The sequence below is a fragment of the Sceloporus occidentalis genome, unplaced genomic scaffold, assembly GCF_023333645.1.
Source record: "Sceloporus occidentalis isolate IW3139 unplaced genomic scaffold, rSceOcc1.0.p SCAF_1, whole genome shotgun sequence".
Lineage (NCBI taxonomy): Eukaryota > Metazoa > Chordata > Lepidosauria > Squamata > Phrynosomatidae > Sceloporus > Sceloporus occidentalis.
The window spans coordinates 16,787,104-16,812,269 of record NW_028316981.1 but is presented as its reverse complement, the minus strand read 5'-3'; positions in this window follow the sequence as shown (position 1 = coordinate 16,812,269).

Here is a 25,166-nt window from a genome sequence, read left to right as displayed (position 1 = left end):
GGAGTCTTACCAATTGCACGGCAGCCTGACTTCAAACCTCGTCGTTCCATGACTCTCCTGGGTCATAACAATTGGATAGGTGCCCGATTTCGATTTTCATACCTCCATGACGTTCCACAGTCGTACCGATTAGCTTGGAGCCTGACATTCACCCTCATCCGTCCCAGACTCTGTGTAGTCTTACGGATTGGATGGCAGCCTGACTTCAAACCTCGTCGTTCCATGACTCTCCTGGGTCATACCAATTGGTTAGGTGCCCTATTTCGATATTCGTCCGTTCATTACGTTCCAGAGTCGTACCGATTGGCTTGCAGCCTGACATTCAACCTCATCGGTCCCTGACTCTCTGGAGTCTTACCGATTCCATGGCGGCCTGACTTTGAACTTCGTCGTTCCATGACTCTCCTGGGTCATAATAATTGGATAGGTGCCTGATTTCGATTTTCATACCTCCATGACGTTCCATAGTCGTACCGATTGGCTTGGAGCCTGACATTCACCCTCATCTGTCCCAGACTCTGTGTAGTCTTTCGAATTGGATGGCAGCCTGACTTCAAACCTCGTCATTCCATGACTCTCCTGGGTCATACCAATTGGTTAGGTGCCCGATTTCGATATTCGTCCGTTCATTACGTTCCAGAGTCGTACCGATTGGCTTGCAGCCTGACATTCACCCTCGTCGGTCCCTGACTCTCTGGAGTCTTACCGATTCCATGGCGGCCTGACTTTGAACCTCCTCGTTCCATGACTCTCCTGGGTCATACCAATTGGTTAGGTGCCCGATTTCGATTTTCATACCTCCATGACGTTCCACAGTCGTACCGATTAGCTTGGAGCCTGACATTCACCCTCATCCGTCCCAGACTCTGTGTAGTCTTACGGATTGGATGGCAGCCTGACTTCAAACCTCGTCGTTCCATGACTCTCCTGGGTCATACCAATTGGTTAGGTGCCCTATTTCGATATTCGTCCGTTCATTACGTTCCAGAGTCGTACCGATTGGCTTGCAGCCTGACATTCACCCTCATCGGTCCCTGACTCTCTGGAGTCTTACCGATTCCATGGCGGCCTGACTTTGAACTTCGTCGTTCCATGACTCTCCTGGGTCATAATAATTGGATAGGTGCCTGATTTCGATTTTCATACCTCCATGACGTTCCATAGTCGTACCGATTGGCTTGGAGCCTGACATTCACCCTCATCTGTCCCAGACTCTGTGTAGTCTTACGAATTGGATGGCAGCCTGACTTCAAACCTCGTCATTCCATGACTCTCCTGGGTCATACCAATTGGTTAGGTGCCCGATTTCGATATTCGTCCGTTCATTACGTTCCAGAGTCGTACCGATTGGCTTGCAGCCTGACATTCACCCTCGTCGGTCCCTGACTCTCTGGAGTCTTACCGATTCCATGGCGGCCTGACTTTGAACTTCGTCGTTCCATGACTCTCCTGGGTCATAACAATTGGATACGTGCCTAATTTCAATTTTCATATCTCCAAGACGTTCCATAGTCGTACCGATTGGCTTGCAGCCTGACATTCAAACTCATCCGTCCCAGACTCTGTGTAGTCTTACGAATTGGATGGCAGCCTGACTTCAAACCTCGTCGTTCCATGACTCTCCTGGGTCATACCAATTGGTTAGGTGCCAGATTTCGATATTCGTCCGTTCATTACGTTCCATTGTCGTACCGATTGGCTTGCAGCCCGACATTTACTCTCATCGGTCCCTGACTCTCTGGAGTCTTACCGATTCCATGGCAGCCTGACTTTGAACCTCCTTGTTCCATGACTCTCCTGGGTCATAATAATTGGATAGGTGCCTGATTTCGATTTTCATACCTCCATGACGTTCCATAGTCGTACCGATTGGCTTGGAGCGTGACATTCACCCTCATCCATCCCAGACTCTGTGTAGTCTTACGAATTGGATGGCAGCCTGACTTCAAACCTCGTCATTCCATGACTCTCCTGGGTCATACCAATTGGTTAGGTGCCCGATTTCGATAATCGTCCGTTCATTACGTTCCAGAGTCGTACCGATTGGCTTGCAGCCTGACATTCACCCTCGTCGGTCCCTGACTCTCTGGAGTCTTACCAATTGCACGGCAGCCTGACTTCAAACCTCGTCGTTCCATGACTCTCCTGGGTCATAACAATTGGATAGGTGCCTGATTTCGATTTTCATATCTCCAAGACGTTCCATAGTCGTACCGATTGGCTTGCAGCCTGACATTCAAACTCATCCGTCCCAAACTCTGTGTAGTCTTACAGATTGGATGGCAGGCTGACTTCAAACCTCGTCGTTCCATGACTCTCCTGGGTCATACCAATTGGTTAGGTGGCCTATTTCGATATTCGTCCGTTCATTACGTTCCAGAATCGTACCGATTGGCTTGCAGCCTGACATTCACCCTCATCGGTTCCTGACTCTCTGGAGTCTTACCGATTCCATGGCGGCCTGACTTTGAACTTCGTTGTTCCATGACTCTCCTGGGTCATACCAATTGGATAGGTGCCCGATTTCGATATTCGTCCGTCCATGTCGTTCCATAGTCGTACCGATTGGCTTGCAGCCCGACATTTACTCTCATCAGTCCCTGACTCTCTGGAGTCTTACCAATTGCACGGCAGCCTGACTTCAAACCTCGTCGTTCCATGACTCTCCTGGGTCATAACAATTGGATAGGTGCCTGATTTCGATTTTCATATCTCCAAGACGTTCCATAGTCGTACCGACTGGCTTGCAGCCTGACATTCAAACTCATCCGTTCCAGACTCTGTGTAGTCTTACGGACTGGATGGCAGCCTGACTTCAAACCTTGTCGTTCCATGACTCTCCTGGGTCATACCAATTGGTTAGGTGCCAGATTTCGATATTCATCCGTCCATGACGTTCCATAGTCATACCGTTTGGCTAGCAGCCTGACATTCACCCTCATCCGTACTTGACTCTCTGGAGTCTTCCCGATTCCATGGCCCCCTGACTTTGAACCTCGTCGTTCCATGACTCTCCTGGGTCATAACAATTGGATAGGTGCCTGATTTCCATTGTCATATCTCTAAGACGTTCCATAGTCGTACCGATTGGTTTGCAGCCTAACATTCAAACTGATCCGTCCCAGACTCTGTGTAGTCTTACAGATTGGATGGCAGCCTGACTTCAAACCTCATCGTTCCATGACTCTCCTGGGTCATACCAATTGGTTAGGTGCCCGATTTCGATATCCGTCCGTTCATTACATTCCAGAGTCGTACCGATTGGCTTGAAGCCTGACATTCACCCTCATCGGTCCCTGACTCTCTGGAGTCTTACCGATTCCATGGCGGCCTGACTTTGAACTTTGTTGTTCCATGACTCTCCTGGGTCATACCAATTGGATAGGTGCCCGATTTCGATATTCGTCCATCCATGACGTTCCATAGTCCTACCGATTGGCTTGCAGCCCGACATTTACTCTCATCGGTCCCTGACTCTCTGGAGTCTTACCGATTGCACGGCAGCCTGACTTTGAACCTCGTCGTTCCATGACTCTCCTGCGTCATAACAATTGGATAGGTGCCTGATTTCGATTTTCATATCTCCAAGACGTTCCATAGTCGTACCGATTGGCTTGCAGCCTGACATTCAAACTCGTCCGTCCCAGACTCTGTGTAGTCTTACAGACTGGATGGCAGCCTGACTTCAAACCTCGTCGTTCCATGACTCTCCTGGGTCATACCAATTGGTTAGTTGCCAGATTTCGATATTCGTCCATTCATTACGTTTCATTGTCGTACCGATTGGCTTGCAGCCCGACATTTACTCTCATCGGTCGTTGACTCTCTGGAGTCTTACCGATCGCATGGCAGCCTGACTTTGAACTTCGTCGTTTCATGACTCTCCTGGGTCATACCAATTGGTTAGGTACCCGATTTCGATATTCGTCCGTTCATTACGTTCCAGCGTCGTACCGATTGGCTTGCAGCCTGACATTCACCCTCATCCGTCCCAGAAGCTCTGTATTCTTACGGACTTGATGGCAGCCTGACTTCAAACCTCGTCGTTCCATGACTCTCCTCCATCATAACTATTGGATTGATGCCCGATTTCGATATTCGTCCATTCATTTCGTTCCGGAGTCGTACCGATTGGCTTGCAGCCTGACATTCACCCTCATCGGTCCCTGACTCTCTGGAGTCTTACCGATTCCATGGCCGCCTGACTTTGAACTTCGTCGTTCCATGACTCTCCTGGGTCATAACAATTGGATAGGTGCCTCATTTCGATTTTCATACCTCCATGACTTTCCATAGTCGTACCGATTGGCTTGGAGCCTGACATTCACCCTCATCCGTCCCAGACTCTGTGAAGTCTTACGGATTACATGGCAGCCTGACTTCAAACCTCGTCGTTCCATGACTCTCCTGGGTCATACCAATTGGTTAGGTTCCGTATTTCGATATTCGTCCGTTCATTACGTTCCAGAGTCGTACCGATTGGCTTGCAGCCTGACATTCACCCTCATCGGTCCCTGACTCTCTGGAGTCTTACCGATTCCATGGCGGCCTGACTTTGAACTTCGTCGTTCCATGACTCTCCTGGGTCATAATAATTGGATAGGTGCCTGATTTCGATTTTCATACCTCCATGACGTTCCATAGTCGTACCGATTGGCTTGGAGCCTGACATTCACCCTCATCTGTCCCAGACTCTGTGTAGTCTTACGAATTGGATGGCAGCCTGACTTCAAACCTCGTCATTCCATGACTCTCCTGGGTCATACCAATTGGTTAGGTGCCCGATTTCGATATTCGTCCGTTCATTACGTTCCAGAGTCGTACCGATTGGCTTGCAGCCTGACATTCACCCTCGTCGGTCCCTGACTCTCTGGAGTCTTACCAATTGCACGGCAGCCTGACTTCAAACCTCGTCGTTCCATGACTCTCCTGGGTCATAACAATTGGATAGGTGCCTGATTTCGATTTTCATATCTCCAAGACGTTCCATAGTCGTACCGATTGGCTTGCAGCCTGACATTCAAACTCATCCGTCCCAAACTCTGTGTAGTCTTACAGATTGGATGGCAGCCTGACTTCAAACCTCGTCGTTCCATGACTCTCCTGGGTCATACCAATTGGTTAGGTGGCCTATTTCGATATTCGTCCGTTCATTACGTTCCAGAATCGTACCGATTGGCTTGCAGCCTGACATTCACCCTCATCGGTTCCTGACTCTCTGGAGTCTTACCGATTCCATGGCGGCCTGACTTTGAACTTCGTTGTTCCATGACTCTCCTGGGTCATACCAATTGGATAGGTGCCCAATTTCGATATTCGTCCGTCCATGTCGTTCCATAGTCGTACCGATTGGCTTGCAGCCCGACATTTACTCTCATCAGTCCCTGACTCTCTGGAGTCTTACCAATTGCACGGCAGCCTGACTTCAAACCTCGTCGTTCCATGACTCTCCTGGGTCATAACAATTGGATAGGTGCCTGATTTCGATTTTCATATCTCCAAGACGTTCCATAGTCGTACCGACTGGCTTGCAGCCTGACATTCAAACTCATCCGTTCCAGACTCTGTGTAGTCTTACGGACTGGATGGCAGCCTGACTTCAAACCTTGTCGTTCCATGACTCTCCTGGGTCATACCAATTGGTTAGGTGCCAGATTTCGATATTCATCCGTCCATGACGTTCCATAGTCGTACCGTTTGGCTAGCAGCCTGACATTCACCCTCATCCGTACTTGACTCTCTGGAGTCTTCCCGATTCCATGGCCCCCTGACTTTGAACCTCGTCGTTCCATGACTCTCCTGGGTCATAACAATTGGATAGGTGCCTGATTTCCATTGTCATATCTCTAAGACGTTCCATAGTCGTACCGATTGGTTTGCAGCCTAACATTCAAACTCATCCGTCCCAGACTCTGTGTAGTCTTACGGACTGGATGGCAGCCTGACTTCAAACCTCGTCGTTCCATGACTCTCCTGGGTCATACCAATTGGTTAGTTGCCAGATTTCGATATTCGTCCATTCATTACGTTTCATTGTCGTACCGATTGGCTTGCAGCCCGACATTTACTCTCATCGGTCCCTGACTCTCTGGAGTCTTACCGATTGCATGGCAGCCTGACTTTGAACCTCCTCGTTCCATGACTCTCCTGGGTCATAATAATTGGATAGGTGCCTGATTTCGATTTTCATACCTCCATGACGTTCCATAGTCGTACCGATTGGCTTGGAGCCTGACATTCACCCTCATCTGTCCCAGACTCTGTGTAGTCTTACCAATTGGATGGCAGCCTGACTTCAAACCTCGTCATTCCATGACTCTCCTGGGTCATACCAATTGGTTAGGTGCCCGATTTCGATATTTGTCCGTTCATTACGTTCCAGAGTCGTACCGATTGGCTTGCAGCCTGACATTCACCCTCGTCGGTCCCTGACTCTCTGGAGTCTTACCGATTCCATGGCGGCCTGACTTTGAACTTCGTCGTTCCATGACTCTCCTGGGTCATAACAATTGCATACGTGCCTAATTTCAATTTTCATATCTCCAAGACGTTCCATAGTCGTACCGATTGGCTTGCAGCCTGACATTCACCCTCGTCGGTCCCTGACTCTCTGGAGTCTTACCGATTCCATGGCGGCCTGACTTTGAACTTCGTTGTTCCATGACTCTCCTGGGTCATACCAATTGGATAGGTGCCCGATTTCGATATTCGTCCGTCCATGTCGTTCCATAGTCGTACCGATTGGCTTGCAGCCCGACATTTACTCTCATCAGTCCCTGACTCTCTGGAGTCTTACCAATTGCACGGCAGCCTGACTTCAAACCTCGTCGTTCCATGACTCTCCTGGGTCATAACAATTGGATAGGTGCCTGATTTCGATTTTCATATCTCCAAGACGTTCCATAGTCGTACCGACTGGCTTGCAGCCTGACATTCAAACTCATCCGTTCCAGACTCTGTGTAGTCTTACGGACTGGATGGCAGCCTGACTTCAAACCTTGTCGTTCCATGACTCTCCTGGGTCATACCAATTGGTTAGGTGCCAGATTTCGATATTCGTCCGTCCATGACGTTCCATAGTCGTACCGTTTGGCTAGCATCCTGACATTCACCCTCATCCGTACTTGACTCTCTGGAGTCTTACCGATTCCATGGCCCCCTGACTTTGAACCTCGTCGTTCCATGACTCTCCTGGGTCATAACAATTGGATAGGTGCCTGATTTCCATTGTCATATCTCTAAGACGTTCCATAGTCGTACCGATTGGTTTGCAGCCTGACATTCAAACTGATCCGTCCCAGACTCTGTGTAGTCTTACAGATTGGATGGCAGCCTGACTTCAAACCTCATCGTTCCATGACTCTCCTGGGTCATACCAATTGGTTAGGTGCCCGATTTCGATATCCGTCCGTTCATTACGTTCCAGAGTCGTACCGATTGGCTTGCAGCCTGACATTCACCCTCATCGGTCCCTGACTCTCTGGAGTCTTACCGATTCCATGGCGGCCTGACTTTGAACTTTGTTGTTCCATGACTCTCCTGGGTCATACCAATTGGATAGGTGCCCGATTTCGATATTCGTCCATCCATGACGTTCCATAGTCCTACCGATTGGCTTGCAGCCCGACATTTACTCTCATCGGTCCCTGACTCTCTGGAGTCTTACCGATTGCACGGCAGCCTGACTTTGAACCTCGTGGTTCCATGACTCTCCTGCGTCATAACAATTGGATAGGTGCCTGATTTCGATTTTCATATCTCCAAGACGTTCCATAGTCGTACCGATTGGCTTGCAGCCTGACATTCAAACTCATCCGTCCCAGACTCTGTGTAGTCTTACGGACTGGATGGCAGCCTGACTTCAAACCTCGTCGTTCCATGACTCTCCTGGGTCATACCAATTGGTTACTTGCCAGATTTCGATATTCGTCCATTCATTACGTTTCATTGTCGTACCGATTGGCTTGCAGCCCGACATTTACTCTCATCGGTCGTTGACTCTCTGGAGTCTTACCGATCGCATGGCAGCCTGACTTTGAACCTCGTCGTTTCATGACTCTCCTGGGTCATACCAATTGGTTAGGTACCCGATTTCGATACTCGTCCGTTCATTACGTTCCAGCGTCGTACCGATTGGCTTGTAGCCTGACATTCACCCTCATCCGTCCCAGAAGCTCTGTATTCTTACGGACTTGATGGCAGCCTGACTTCAAACCTCGTCGTTCCATGACTCTCCTCCATCATAACTATTGGATTGATGCCCGATTTCGATATTCGTCCATTCATTTCGTTCCGGAGTCGTACCGATTGGCTTGCAGCCTGACATTCACCCTCATCGGTCCCTGTCTCTCTGGAGTCTTACCGATTCCATGGCCGCCTGACTTTGAACCTTGTCGTTCCATGACTCTCCTGGGTCATAACAATTGGATAGGTGCCTGATTTCGATTTTCATACCTCCATGACTTTCCATAGTCGTACCAATTGGCTTGGAGCCTGACATTCACCCTCATCCGTCCCAGACTCTGTGAAGTCTTACGGATTACATGGCAGCCTGACTTCAAACCTCGTCGTTCCATGACTCTCCTGGGTCATACCAATTGGTTAGGTTCCCTATTTCGATATTCGTCCGTTCATTACGTTCCAGAGTCGTACCGATTGGCTTGCAGCCTGACATTCACCCTCATCGGTCCCTGACTCTCTGGAGTCTTACCGATTCCATGGCGGCCTGACTTTGAACTTCGTCGTTCCATGACTCTCCTGGGTCATAATAATTGGATAGGTGCCTGATTTCGATTTTCATACCTCCATGACGTTTCATAGTCGTACCGATTGGCTTGGAGCCTGACATTCACCCTCATCTGTCCCAGACTCTGTGTAGTCTTACGAATTGGATGGCAGCCTGACTTCAAACCTCGTCATTCCATGACTCTCCTGGGTCATACCAATTGGTTAGGTGCCCGATTTCGATATTCGTCCGTTCATTACGTTCCAGAGTCGTACCGATTGGCTTGCAGCCCGACATTCACCCTCGTGGGTCCCTGACTCTCTGGAGTCTTACCGATTCCATGGCGGCCTGACTTTGAACTTCGTCGTTCCATGACTCTCCTGGGTCATAACAATTGGATACGTGCCTAATTTCAATTTTCATATCTCCAAGACGTTCCATAGTCGTACCGATTGGCTTGCAGCCTGACATTCAAACTCATCCGTCCCAGACTCTGTTTAGTCTTACGGACTGGATGGCAGCCTGACTTCAAACCTCGTCGTTCCATGACTCTCCTGGGTCATACCAATTGGTTAGGTGCCAGATTTCGATATTCGTCCGTTCATTACGTTCCATTGTCGTACCGATTGGCTTGCAGCCCGACATTTACTCTCATCGGTCCCTGACTCTCTGGAGTCTTACCGATTGCATGGCAGCCTGACTTTGAACCTCCTCGTTCCATGACTCTCCTGGGTCATAATAATTGGATAGGTGCCTGATTTCGATTTTCATACCTCCATGACGTTCCATAGTCGTACCGATTGGCTTGGAGCCTGACATTCACCCTCATCTGTCCCAGACTCTGTGTAGTCTTACCAATTGGATGGCAGCCTGACTTCAAACCTCGTCATTCCATGACTCTCCTGGGTCATACCAATTGGTTAGGTGCCCGATTTCGATATTTGTCCGTTCATTACGTTCCAGAGTCGTACCGATTGGCTTGCAGCCTGACATTCACCCTCGTCGGTCCCTGACTCTCTGGAGTCTTACCGACTCCATGGCGGCCTGACTTTGAACTTCGTCGTTCCATGACTCTCCTGGGTCATAACAATTGGATACGTGCCTAATTTCAATTTTCATATCTCGAAGACGTTCCATAGTCGTACCGATTGGCTTGCAGCCTGACATTCAAACTCATCCGTCCCAGACTCTGTGTAGTCTTACGGACTGGATGCCAGCCTGACTTCAAACCTCGTCGTTCCATGACTCTCCTGGGTCATACCAATTGGTTAGGTGGCCTATTTCGATATTCGTCCGTTCATTACGTTCCAGAATCGTACCGATTGGCTTGCAGCCTGACATTCACCCTCATCGGTTCTTGACTCTCTGGAGTCTTACCGATTCTATGGCGGCCTGACTTTGAATTTCGTTGTTCCATGACTCTCCTGGGTCATACCAATTGGATAGGTGCCCGATTTCAATATTCGTCCGTCCATGACGTTCCATAGTCGTACCGATTGGCTTGCAGCCCGACATTTACTCTCATCGGTCCCTGACTCTCTGGAGTCTTACCAATTGCACGGCAGCCTGACTTCAAACCTCGTCGTTCCATGACTCTCCTGGGTCATAACAATTGGATAGGTGCCCGATTTCGATTTTCATACCTCCATGACGTTCCACAGTCGTACCGATTAGCTTGGAGCCTGACATTCACCCTCATCCGTCCCAGACTCTGTGTAGTCTTACGGATTGGATGGCAGCCTGACTTCAAACCTCGTCGTTCCATGACTCTCCTGGGTCATACCAATTGGTTAGGTGCCCTATTTCGATATTCGTCCGTTCATTACGTTCCAGAGTCGTACCGATTGGCTTGCAGCCTGACATTCAACCTCATCGGTCCCTGACTCTCTGGAGTCTTACCGATTCCATGGCGGCCTGACTTTGAACTTCGTCGTTCCATGACTCTCCTGGGTCATAATAATTGGATAGGTGCCTGATTTCGATTTTCATACCTCCATGACGTTCCATAGTCGTACCGATTGGCTTGGAGCCTGACATTCACCCTCATCTGTCCCAGACTCTGTGTAGTCTTTCGAATTGGATGGCAGCCTGACTTCAAACCTCGTCATTCCATGACTCTCCTGGGTCATACCAATTGGTTAGGTGCCCGATTTCGATATTCGTCCGTTCATTACGTTCCAGAGTCGTACCGATTGGCTTGCAGCCTGACATTCACCCTCGTCGGTCCCTGACTCTCTGGAGTCTTACCGATTCCATGGCGGCCTGACTTTGAACCTCCTCGTTCCATGACTCTCCTGGGTCATACCAATTGGTTAGGTGCCCGATTTCGATTTTCATACCTCCATGACGTTCCACAGTCGTACCGATTAGCTTGGAGCGTGACATTCACCCTCATCCGTCCCAGACTCTGTGTAGTCTTACGGATTGGATGGCAGCCTGACTTCAAACCTCGTCGTTCCATGACTCTCCTGGGTCATACCAATTGGTTAGGTGCCCTATTTCGATATTCGTCCGTTCATTACGTTCCAGAGTCGTACCGATTGGCTTGCAGCCTGACATTCACCCTCATCGGTCCCTGACTCTCTGGAGTCTTACCGATTCCATGGCGGCCTGACTTTGAACTTCGTCGTTCCATGACTCTCCTGGGTCATAATAATTGGATAGGTGCCTGATTTCGATTTTCATACCTCCATGACGTTCCACAGTCGTACCGATTAGCTTGGAGCCTGACATTCACCCTCATCCGTCCCAGACTCTGTGTAGTCTTACGGATTGGATGGCAGCCTGACTTCAAACCTCGTCGTTCCATGACTCTCCTGGGTCATACCAATTGGTTAGGTGCCCGATTTCGATATTCGTCCGTTCATTACGTTCCAGAGTCGTACCGATTGGCTTGCAGCCTGACATTCACCCTCGTCGGTCCCTGACTCTCTGGAGTCTTACCGATTCCATGGCGGCCTGACTTTGAACTTCGTCGTTCCATGACTCTCCTGGGTCATAACAATTGGATACGTGCCTAATTTCAATTTTCATATCTCCAAGACGTTCCATAGTCGTACCGATTGGCTTGCAGCCTGACATTCAAACTCATCCGTCCCAGACTCTGTGTAGTCTTACGAATTGGATGGCAGCCTGACTTCAAACCTCGTCGTTCCATGACTCTCCTGGGTCATACCAATTGGTTAGGTGCCAGATTTCGATATTCGTCCGTTCATTACGTTCCATTGTCGTACCGATTGGCTTGCAGCCCGACATTTACTCTCATCGGTCCCTGACTCTCTGGAGTCTTACCGATTCCATGGCAGCCTGACTTTGAACCTCCTTGTTCCATGACTCTCCTGGGTCATAATAATTGGATAGGTGCCTGATTTCGATTTTCATACCTCCATGACGTTCCATAGTCGTACCGATTGGCTTGGAGCGTGACATTCACCCTCATCCATCCCAGACTCTGTGTAGTCTTACGAATTGGATGGCAGCCTGACTTCAAACCTCGTCATTCCATGACTCTCCTGGGTCATACCAATTGGTTAGGTGCCCGATTTCGATAATCGTCCGTTCATTACGTTCCAGAGTCGTACCGATTGGCTTGCAGCCTGACATTCACCCTTGTCGGTCCCTGACTCTCTGGAGTCTTACCAATTGCACGGCAGCCTGACTTCAAACCTCGTCGTTCCATGACTCTCCTGGGTCATAACAATTGGATAGGTGCCTGATTTCGATTTTCATATCTCCAAGACGTTCCATAGTCGTACCGATTGGCTTGCAGCCTGACATTCAAACTCATCCGTCCCAAACTCTGTGTAGTCTTACAGATTGGATGGCAGGCTGACTTCAAACCTCGTCGTTCCATGACTCTCCTGGGTCATACCAATTGGTTAGGTGGCCTATTTCGATATTCGTCCGTTCATTACGTTCCAGAATCGTACCGATTGGCTTGCAGCCTGACATTCACCCTCATCGGTTCCTGACTCTCTGGAGTCTTACCGATTCCATGGCGGCCTGACTTTGAACTTCGTTGTTCCATGACTCTCCTGGGTCATACCAATTGGATAGGTGCCCGATTTCGATATTCGTCCGTCCATGTCGTTCCATAGTCGTACCGATTGGCTTGCAGCCCGACATTTACTCTCATCAGTCCCTGACTCTCTGGAGTCTTACCAATTGCACGGCAGCCTGACTTCAAACCTCGTCGTTCCATGACTCTCCTGGGTCATAACAATTGGATAGGTGCCTGATTTCGATTTTCATATCTCCAAGACGTTCCATAGTCGTACCGACTGGCTTGCAGCCTGACATTCAAACTCATCCGTTCCAGACTCTGTGTAGTCTTACGGACTGGATGGCAGCCTGACTTCAAACCTTGTCGTTCCATGACTCTCCTGGGTCATACCAATTGGTTAGGTGCCAGATTTCGATATTCATCCGTCCATGACGTTCCATAGTCGTACCGTTTGGCTAGCAGCCTGACATTCACCCTCATCCGTACTTGACTCTCTGGAGTCTTCCCGATTCCATGGCCCCCTGACTTTGAACCTCGTCGTTCCATGACTCTCCTGGGTCATAACAATTGGATAGGTGCCTGATTTCCATTGTCATATCTCTAAGACGTTCCATAGTCGTACCGATTGGTTTGCAGCCTAACATTCAAACTGATCCGTCCCAGACTCTGTGTAGTCTTACAGATTGGATGGCAGCCTGACTTCAAACCTCATCGTTCCATGACTCTCCTGGGTCATACCAATTGGTTAGGTGCCCGATTTCGATATCCGTCCGTTCATTACGTTCCAGAGTCGTACCGATTGGCTTGCAGCCTGACATTCACCCTCATCGGTCCCTGACTCTCTGGAGTCTTACCGATTCCATGGCGGCCTGACTTTGAACTTTGTTGTTCCATGACTCTCCTGGGTCATACCAATTGGATAGGTGCCCGATTTCGATATTCGTCCATCCATGACGTTCCATAGTCCTACCGATTGGCTTGCAGCCCGACATTTACTCTCATCGGTCCCTGACTCTCTGGAGTCTTACCGATTGCACGGCAGCCTGACTTTGAACCTCGTCGTTCCATGACTCTCCTGCGTCATAACAATTGGATAGGTGCCTGATTTCGATTTTCATATCTCCAAGACGTTCCATAGTCGTACCGATTGGCTTGCAGCCTGACATTCAAACTCGTCCGTCCCAGACTCTGTGTAGTCTTACAGACTGGATGGCAGCCTGACTTCAAACCTCGTCGTTCCATGACTCTCCTGGGTCATACCAATTGGTTAGTTGCCAGATTTCGATATTCGTCCATTCATTACGTTTCATTGTCGTACCGATTGGCTTGCAGCCCGACATTTACTCTCATCGGTCGTTGACTCTCTGGAGTCTTACCGATCGCATGGCAGCCTGACTTTGAACTTCGTCGTTTCATGACTCTCCTGGGTCATACCAATTGGTTAGGTACCCGATTTCGATATTCGTCTGTTCATTACGTTCCAGCGTCGTACCGATTGGCTTGCAGCCTGACATTCACCCTCAACCGTCCCAGAAGCTCTGTATTCTTACGGACTTGATGGCAGCCTGACTTCAAACCTCGTCGTTCCATGACTCTCCTCCATCATAACTATTGGATTGATGCCCGATTTCGATATTCGTCCATTCATTTCGTTCCGGAGTCGTACCGATTGGCTTGCAGCCTGACATTCACCCTCATCGGTCCCTGACTCTCTGGAGTCTTACCGATTCCATGGCCGCCTGACTTTGAACTTCGTCGTTCCATGACTCTCCTGGGTCATAACAATTGGATAGGTGCCTGATTTCGATTTTCATACCTCCATGACTTTCCATAGTCGTACCGATTGGCTTGGAGCCTGACATTCACCCTCATCCGTCCCAGACTCTGTGAAGTCTTACGGATTACATGGCAGCCTGACTTCAAACCTCGTCATTCCATGACTCTCCTGGGTCATACCAATTGGTTAGGTGCCCGATTTCGATATTCGTCCGTTCATTACGTTCCAGAGTCGTACCGATTGGCTTGCAGCCTGACATTCACCCTCGTCGGTCCCTGACTCTCTGGAGTCTTACCGATTCCATGGCGGCCTGACTTTGAACCTCCTCGTTCCATGACTCTCCTGGGTCATACCAATTGGTTAGGTGCCCGATTTCGATTTTCATACCTCCATGACGTTCCACAGTCGTACCGATTAGCTTGGAGCGTGACATTCACCCTCATCCGTCCCAGACTCTGTGTAGTCTTACGGATTGGATGGCAGCCTGACTTCAAACCTCGTCGTTCCATGACTCTCCTGGGTCATACCAATTGGTTAGGTGCCCTATTTCGATATTCGTCCGTTCATTACGTTCCAGAGTCGTACCGATTGGCTTGCAGCCTGACATTCACCCTCATCGGTCCCTGACTCTCTGGAGTCTTACCGATTCCATGGCGGCCTGACTTTGAACTTCGTCGTTCCATGACTCTCCTGGGTCATAATAATTGGATAGGTGCCTGATTTCGATTTTCATACCTCCATGACGTTCCACAGTCGTACCGATTAGCTTGGAGCCTGACATTCACCCTCATCCGTCCCAGACTCTGTGTAGTCTTACGGATTGGATGGCAGCCTGACTTCAAACCTCGTCGTTCCATGACTCTCCTGGGTCATACCAATTGGTTAGGTGCCCTATTTCGATATTCGTCCGTTCATTACGTTCCAGAGTCGTACCGATTGGCTTGCAGCCTGACATTCAACCTCATCGGTCCCTGACTCTCTGGAGTCTTACCGATTCCATGGCGGCCTGACTTTGAACTTCGTCGTTCCATGACTCTCCTGGGTCATAATAATTGGATAGGTGCCTGATTTCGATTTTCATACCTCCATGACGTTCCATAGTCGTACCGATTGGCTTGGAGCCTGACATTCACCCTCATCTGTCCCAGACTCTGTGTAGTCTTTCGAATTGGATGGCAGCCTGACTTCAAACCTCGTCATTCCATGACTCTCCTGGGTCATACCAATTGGTTAGGTGCCCGATTTCGATATTCGTCCGTTCATTACGTTCCAGAGTCGTACCGATTGGCTTGCAGCCTGACATTCACCCTCGTCGGTCCCTGACTCTCTGGAGTCTTACCGATTCCATGGCGGCCTGACTTTGAACCTCCTCGTTCCATGACTCTCCTGGGTCATACCAATTGGTTAGGTGCCCGATTTCGATTTTCATACCTCCATGACGTTCCACAGTCGTACCGATTAGCTTGGAGCGTGACATTCACCCTCATCCGTCCCAGACTCTGTGTAGTCTTACGGATTGGATGGCAGCCTGACTTCAAACCTCGTCGTTCCATGACTCTCCTGGGTCATACCAATTGGTTAGGTGCCCTATTTCGATATTCGTCCGTTCATTACGTTCCAGAGTCGTACCGATTGGCTTGCAGCCTGACATTCACCCTCATCGGTCCCTGACTCTCTGGAGTCTTACCGATTCCATGGCGGCCTGACTTTGAACTTCGTCGTTCCATGACTCTCCTGGGTCATAATAATTGGATAGGTGCCTGATTTCGATTTTCATACCTCCATGACGTTCCACAGTCGTACCGATTAGCTTGGAGCCTGACATTCACCCTCATCCGTCCCAGACTCTGTGTAGTCTTACGGATTGGATGGCAGCCTGACTTCAAACCTCGTCGTTCCATGACTCTCCTGGGTCATACCAATTGGTTAGGTGCCCTATTTCGATATTCGTCCGTTCATTACGTTCCAGAGTCGTACCGATTGGCTTGCAGCCTGACATTCACCCTCATCGGTCCCTGACTCTCTGGAGTCTTACCGATTCCATGGCGGCCTGACTTTGAACTTCGTCGTTCCATGACTCTCCTGGGTCATAATAATTGGATAGGTGCCTGATTTCGATTTTCATACCTCCATGACGTTCCATAGTCGTACCGATTGGCTTGGAGCCTGACATTCACCCTCATCTGTCCCATACTCTGTGTAGTCTTACGAATTGGATGGCAGCCTGACTTCAAACCTCGTCATTCCATGACTCTCCTGGGTCATACCAATTGGTTAGGTGCCCGATTTCGATATTCGTCCGTTCATTACGTTCCAGAGTCGTACCGATTGGCTTGCAGCCTGACATTCACCCTCGTCGGTCCCTGACTCTCTGGAGTCTTACCGATTCCATGGCGGCCTGACTTTGAACTTCGTCGTTCCATGACTCTCCTGGGTCATAACAATTGGATACGTGCCTAATTTCAATTTTCATATCTCCAAGACGTTCCATAGTCGTACCGATTGGCTTGCAGCCTGACATTCAAACTCATCCGTCCCAGACTCTGTGTAGTCTTACGAATTGGATGGCAGCCTGACTTCAAACCTCGTCGTTCCATGACTCTCCTGGGTCATACCAATTGGTTAGGTGCCAGATTTCGATATTCGTCCGTTCATTACGTTCCATTGTCGTACCGATTGGCTTGCAGCCCGACATTTACTCTCATCGGTCCCTGACTCTCTGGAGTCTTACCGATTCCATGGCAGCCTGACTTTGAACCTCCTTGTTCCATGACTCTCCTGGGTCATAATAATTGGATAGGTGCCTGATTTCGATTTTCATACCTCCATGACGTTCCATAGTCGTACCGATTGGCTTGGAGCGTGACATTCACCCTCATCCATCCCAGACTCTGTGTAGTCTTACGAATTGGATGGCAGCCTGACTTCAAACCTCGTCATTCCATGACTCTCCTGGGTCATACCAATTGGTTAGGTGCCCGATTTCGATAATTGTCCGTTCATTACGTTCCAGAGTCGTACCGATTGGCTTGCAGCCTGACATTCACCCTCGTCGGTCCCTGACTCTCTGGAGTCTTACCAATTGCACGGCAGCCTGACTTCAAACCTCGTCATTCCATGACTCTCCTGGGTCATAACAATTGGATAGGTGCCTGATTTCGATTTTCATATCTCCAAGACGTTCCATAGTCGTACCGATTGGCTTGCAGCCTGACATTCAAACTCATCCGTCCCAAACTCTGTGTAGTCTTACAGATTGGATGGCAGGCTGACTTCAAACCTCGTCGTTCCATGACTCTCCTGGGTCATACCAATTGGTTAGGTGGCCTATTTCGATATTCGTCCGTTCATTACGTTCCAGAATCGTACCGATTGGCTTGCAGCCTGACATTCACCCTCATCGGTTCCTGACTCTCTGGAGTCTTACCGATTCCATGGCGGCCTGACTTTGAACTTCGTTGTTCCATGACTCTCCTGGGTCATACCAATTGGATAGGTGCCCGATTTCGATATTCGTCCGTCCATGTCGTTCCATAGTCGTACCGATTGGCTTGCAGCCCGACATTTACTCTCATCAGTCCCTGACTCTCTGGAGTCTTACCAATTGCACGGCAGCCTGACTTCAAACCTCGTCGTTCCATGACTCTCCTGGGTCATAACAATTGGATAGGTGCCTGATTTCGATTTTCATATCTCCAAGACGTTCCATAGTCGTACCGACTGGCTTGCAGCCTGACATTCAAACTCATCCGTTCCAGACTCTGTGTAGTCTTACGGACTGGATGGCAGCCTGACTTCAAACCTTGTCGTTCCATGACTCTCCTGGGTCATACCAATTGGTTAGGTGCCAGATTTCGATATTCATCCGTCCATGACGTTCCATAGTCGTACCGTTTGGCTAGCAGCCTGACATTCACCCTCATCCGTACTTGACTCTCTGGAGTCTTCCCGATTCCATGGCCCCCTGACTTTGAACCTCGTCGTTCCATGACTCTCCTGGGTCATAACAATTGAATAGGTGCCTGATTTCCATTGTCATATCTCTAAGACGTTCCATAGTCGTACCGATTGGTTTGCAGCCTAACATTCAAACTGATCCGTCCCAGACTCTGTGTAGTCTTACAGATTGGATGGCAGCCTGACTTCAAACCTCATCGTTCCATGACTCTCCTGGGTCATACCAATTGGTTAGGTGCCCGATTTCGATATCCGTCCGTTCATTACGTTCCAGAGTCGTACCGATTGGCTTGCAGCCTGACATTCACCCTCATCGGTCCCTGACTCTCTGGAGTCTTACCGATTCCATGGCGGCCTGACTTTGAACTTTGTTGTTCCATGACTCTCCTGGGTCATACCAATTGGATAGGTGCCCGATTTCGATATTCGTCCATCCATGACGTTCCATAGTCCTACCGATTGGCTTGCAGCCCGACATTTACTCTCATCGGTCCCTGACTCTCTGGAGTCTTACCGATTGCACGGCAGCCTGACTTTGAACCTCGTCGTTCCATGACTCTCCTGCGTCATAACAATTGGATAGGTGCCTGATTTCGATTTTCATATCTCCAAGACGTTCCATAGTCGTACCGATTGGCTTGCAGCCTGACATTCAAACTCGTCCGTCCCAGACTCTGTGTAGTCTTACAGACTGGATGGCAGCCTGACTTCAAACCTCGTCGTTCCATGACTCTCCTGGGTCATACCAATTGGTTAGTTGCCAGATTTCGATATTCGTCCATTCATTACGTTTCATTGTCGTACCGATTGGCTTGCAGCCCGACATTTACTCTCATCGGTCGTTGACTCTCTGGAGTCTTACCGATCGCATGGCAGCCTGACTTTGAACTTCGTCGTTTCATGACTCTCCTGGGTCATACCAATTGGTTAGGTACCCGATTTCGATATTCGTCCGTTCATTACGTTCCAGCGTCGTACCGATTGGCTTGCAGCCTGACATTCACCCTCATCCGTCCCAGAAGCTCTGTATTCTTACGGACTTGATGGCAGCCTGACTTCAAACCTCGTTGTTCCATGACTCTCCTCCATCATAACTATTGGATTGATGCCCGATTTCGATATTCGTCCATTCATTTCGTTCCGGAGTCGTACCGATTGGCTTGCAGCCTGACATTCACCCTCATCGGTCCCTGACTCTCTGGAGTCTTACCGATTCCATGGCCGCCTGACTTTGAACTTCGTCGTTCCATGACTCTCCTGGGTCATAACAATTGGATAGGTGCCTGATTTCGATTTTCATACCTCCATGACTTTCCATAGTCGTACCGATTGGCTTGGAGCCTGACATTCACCCTCATCCGTCCCAGACTCTGTGAAGTCTTACGGATTACATGGCAGCCTGACTTCAAACCTCGTCGTTCCATGACTCTCCTGGGTCATACCAATTGGTTAGGTTCCGTATTTCGATATTCGTCCGTTCATTACGTTCCAGAGTCGTACCGATTGGCTTGCAGCCTGACATTCACCCTCATCGGTCCCTGACTCTCTGGAGTCTTACCGATTCCATGGCGGCCTGACTTTGAACTTCGTCGTTCCATGACTCTCCTGGGTCATAATAATTGGATAGGTGCCTGATTTCGATTTTCATACCTCCATGACGTTCCATAGTCGTACCGATTGGCTTGGAGCCTGACATTCACCCTCATCTGTCCCAGACTCTGTGTAGTCTTACGAATTGGATGGCAGCCTGACTTCAAACCTCGTCATTCCATGACTCTCCTGGGTCATACCAATTGGTTAGGTGCCCGATTTCGATATTCGTCCGTTCATTACGTTCCAGAGTCGTACCGATTGGCTTGCAGCCTGACATTCACCCTCGTCGGTCCCTGACTCTCTGGAGTCTTACCAATTGCACGGCAGCCTGACTTCAAACCTCGTCGTTCCATGACTCTCCTGGGTCATAACAATTGGATAGGTGCCTGATTTCGATTTTCATATCTCCAAGACGTTCCATAGTCGTACCGATTGGCTTGCAGCCTGACATTCAAACTCATCCGTCCCAAACTCTGTGTAGTCTTACAGATTGGATGGCAGCCTGACTTCAAACCTCGTCGTTCCATGACTCTCCTGGGTCATACCAATTGGTTAGGTGGCCTATTTCGATATTCGTCCGTTCATTACGTTCCAGAATCGTACCGATTGGCTTGCAGCCTGACATTCACCCTCATCGGTTCCTGACTCTCTGGAGTCTTACCGATTCCATGGCGGCCTGACTTTGAACTTCGTTGTTCCATGACTCTCCTGGGTCATACCAATTGGATAGGTGCCCAATTTCGATATTCGTCCGTCCATGTCGTTCCATAGTCGTACCGATTGGCTTGCAGCCCGACATTTACTCTCATCAGTCCCTGACTCTCTGGAGTCTTACCAATTGCACGGCAGCCTGACTTCAAACCTCGTCGTTCCATGACTCTCCTGGGTCATAACAATTGGATAGGTGCCTGATTTCGATTTTCATATCTCCAAGACGTTCCATAGTCGTACCGACTGGCTTGCAGCCTGACATTCAAACTCATCCGTTCCAGACTCTGTGTAGTCTTACGGACTGGATGGCAGCCTGACTTCAAACCTTGTCGTTCCATGACTCTCCTGGGTCATACCAATTGGTTAGGTGCCAGATTTCGATATTCATCCGTCCATGACGTTCCATAGTCGTACCGTTTGGCTAGCAGCCTGACATTCACCCTCATCCGTACTTGACTCTCTGGAGTCTTCCCGATTCCATGGCCCCCTGACTTTGAACCTCGTCGTTCCATGACTCTCCTGGGTCATAACAATTGGATAGGTGCCTGATTTCCATTGTCATATCTCTAAGACGTTCCATAGTCGTACCGATTGGTTTGCAGCCTAACATTCAAACTCATCCGTCCCAGACTCTGTGTAGTCTTACGGACTGGATGGCAGCCTGACTTCAAACCTCGTCGTTCCATGACTCTCCTGGGTCATACCAATTGGTTAGTTGCCAGATTTCGATATTCGTCCATTCATTACGTTTCATTGTCGTACCGATTGGCTTGCAGCCCGACATTTACTCTCATCGGTCGTTGACTCTCTGGAGTCTTACCGATCGCATGGCAGCCTGACTTTGAACTTCGTCGTTTCATGACTCTCCTGGGTCATACCAATTGGTTAGGTACCCGATTTCGATATTCGTCCGTTCATTACGTTCCAGCGTCGTACCGATTGGCTTACAGCCTGACATTCACCCTCATCCGTCCCAGAAGCTCTGTATTCTTACGGACTTCATGGCAGCCTGACTTCAAACCTCGTCGTTCCATGACTCTCCTCCATCATAACTATTGGATTGATGCCCGATTTCGATATTCGTCCATTCATTTCGTTCCGGAGTCGTACCGATTGGCTTGCAGCCTGACATTCACCCTCATCGGTCCCTGACTCTCTGGAGTCTTACCGATTCCATGGCCGCCTGACTTTGAACCTTGTCGTTCCATGACTCTCCTGGGTCATAACAATTGGATAGGTGCCTGATTTCGATTTTCATACCTCCATGACTTTCCATAGTCGTACCGATTGGCTTGGAGCCTGACATTCACCCTCATCCGTCCCAGACTCTGTGAAGTCTTACGGATTACATGGCAGCCTGACTTCAAACCTCGTCGTTCCATGACTCTCCTGGGTCATACCAATTGGTTAGGTTCCCTATTTCGATATTCGTCCGTTCATTATGTTCCAGAGTCGTACCGATTGGCTTGCAGCCTGACATTCACCCTCATCGGTCCCTGACTCTCTGGAGTCTTACCGATTCCATGGCGGCCTGACTTTGAACTTCGTCGTTCCATGACTCTCCTGGGTCATAATAATTGGATAGGTGCCTGATTTCGATTTTCATACCTCCATGACGTTCCATAGTCGTACCGATTGGCTTGGAGCCTGACATTCACCCTCATCTGTCCCAGACTCTGTGTAGTCTTACGAATTGGATGGCAGCCTGACTTCAAACCTCGTCATTCCATGACTCTCCTGGGTCATACCAATTGGTTAGGTGCCCGATTTCGATATTCGTCCGTTCATTACGTTCCAGAGTCGTACCGATTGGCTTGCAGCCCGACATTCACCCTCGTGCGTCCCTGACTCTCTGGAGTCTTACCGATTCCATGGCGGCCTGACTTTGAACTTCGTCGTTCCATGACTCTCCTGGGTCATAACAATTGGATACGTGCCTAATTTCAATTTTCATATCTCCAAGACGTTCCATAGTCGTACCGATTGGCTTGCAGCCTGACATTCAAACTCATCCGTCCCAGACTCTGTGTAGTCTTACGGACTGGATGGCAGCCTGACTTCAAACCTCGTCGTTCCATGACTCTCCTGGGTCATACCAATTGGTTAGGTGCCAGATTTCGATATTCGTCCGTTCATTACGTTCCATTGTCGTACCGATTGGCTTGCAGCCCGACATTTACTCTCATCGGTCCCTGACTCTCTGGAGTCTTACCGATTGCATGGCAGCCTGACTTTGAACCTCCTCGTTCCATGACTCTCCTGGGTCATACCAATTGGATAGGTGCCCGATTTCGATATTCGTCCATCCATGACGTTCCATAGTCCTACCGATTGGCTTGCAGCCCGACATTTACTCTCATCGGTCCCTGACTCTCTGGAGTCTTACCGATTGCACGGCAGCCTGACTTTGAACCTCGTCGTTCCATGACTCTCCTGCGTCATAACAATTGGATAGGTGCCTGATTTCGATTTTCATATCTCCAAGACGTTCCATAGTCGTACCGATTGGCTTGCAGCCTGACATTCAAACTCATCCGTCCCAGACTCTGTGTAGTCTTACGGACTGGATGGCAGCCTGACTTCAAACCTCGTCGTTCCATGACTCTCCTGGGTCATACCAATTGGTTAGTTGCCAGATTTCGATATTCGTCCATTCATTACGTTTCATTGTCGTACCGATTGGCTTGCAGCCCGACATTTACTCTCATCGGTCGTTGACTCTCTGGAGTCTTACCGATCGCATGGCAGCCTGACTTTGAACCTCGTCGTTTCATGACTCTCCTGGGTCATACCAATTGGTTAGGTACCCGATTTCGATATTCGTCCGTTCATTACGTTCCAGCGTCGTACCGATTGGCTTGCAGCCTGACATTCACCCTCATCCGTCCCAGAAGCTCTGTATTCTTACGGACTTGATGGCAGCCTGACTTCAAACCTCGTCGTTCCATGACTCTCCTCCATCATAACTATTGGATTGATGCCCGATTTCGATATTCGTCCATTCATTTCGTTCCGGAGTCGTACCGATTGGCTTGCAGCCTGACATTCACCCTCATCGGTCCCTGACTCTCTGGAGTCTTACCGATTCCATGGCCGCCTGACTTTGAACCTTGTCGTTCCATGACTCTCCTGGGTCATAACAATTGGATAGGTGCCCGATTTCGATTTTCATACCTCCATGACTTTCCATAGTCGTACCGATTGGCTTGGAGCCTGACATTCACCCTCATCCGTCCCAGACTCTGTGAAGTCTTACGGATTACATGGCAGCCTGACTTCAAACCTCGTCGTTCCATGACTCTCCTGGGTCATACCAATTGGTTAGGTTCCCTATTTCGATATTCGTCCGTTCATTACGTTCCAGAGTCGTACCGATTGGCTTGCAGCCTGACATTCACCCTCATCGGTCCCTGACTCTCTGGAGTCTTACCAATTGCACGGCAGCCTGACTTCAAACCTCGTCGTTCCATGACTCTCCTGGGTCATAACAATTGGATAGGTGCCTGATTTCGATTTTCATATCTCCAAGACGTTCCATAGTCGTACCGACTGGCTTGCAGCCTGACATTCAAACTCATCCGTCCCAGACTCTGTGTAGTCTTACGGACTGGATGGCAGCCTGACTTCAAACCTTGTCGTTCCATGACTCTCCTGGGTCATACCAATTGGTTAGGTGCCAGATTTCGATATTCATCCGTCCATGACGTTCCATAGTCGTACCGTTTGGCTAGCAGCCTGACATTCACCCTCATCCGTCCTTGACTCTCTGGAGTCTTACCGATTCCATGGCCCCCTGACTTTGAACCTCATCGTTCCATGACTGTCCTGGGTCAAACCAATTGGATAGGTGCCCGATTTCAATATTTGTGATGTTCCAGAGTCATGACGATTGGCTTGCCGCCTGACATTCAGCCTCATCGGTCCCTGACTCTCTGGAGTCTTACCAAGTGGATGACATCCTGACCTTGACCCTCGTCGGTCCCTGACTCTCTGGCGTCATACCAAGTGAATTGTTGCTTGAATTCGATATTAATTCGACTATGACATTCCAGAGTCATAACGATTGGTTTGCAGCCCAACTTCAACCCCGATCGTTCCCTGACTCTCTGGAGTCAAACCGATTAGCTGGCAGCCCTACGTCGTTCCTCCTTAGTCCCTTACTTTCCAAAGTCATACGGATTGGCTTGCAGCGTGACATTTAGCCTCATCGGTCCCTCAGTCTCTGGATTCATACTTATTGGATGGCAGCCTGACTTCGACCCTACATTGGTCCCTGACTCTCCTGGGTCATACCAATTGGATAGGTGCTCGATTTAGATATTCATCCGTCCATGACGTTCCATAGTTATACCGATTGGCTTGCAGCCTCTCATCCCTCCTTCGATGCTTGTCGACTCATG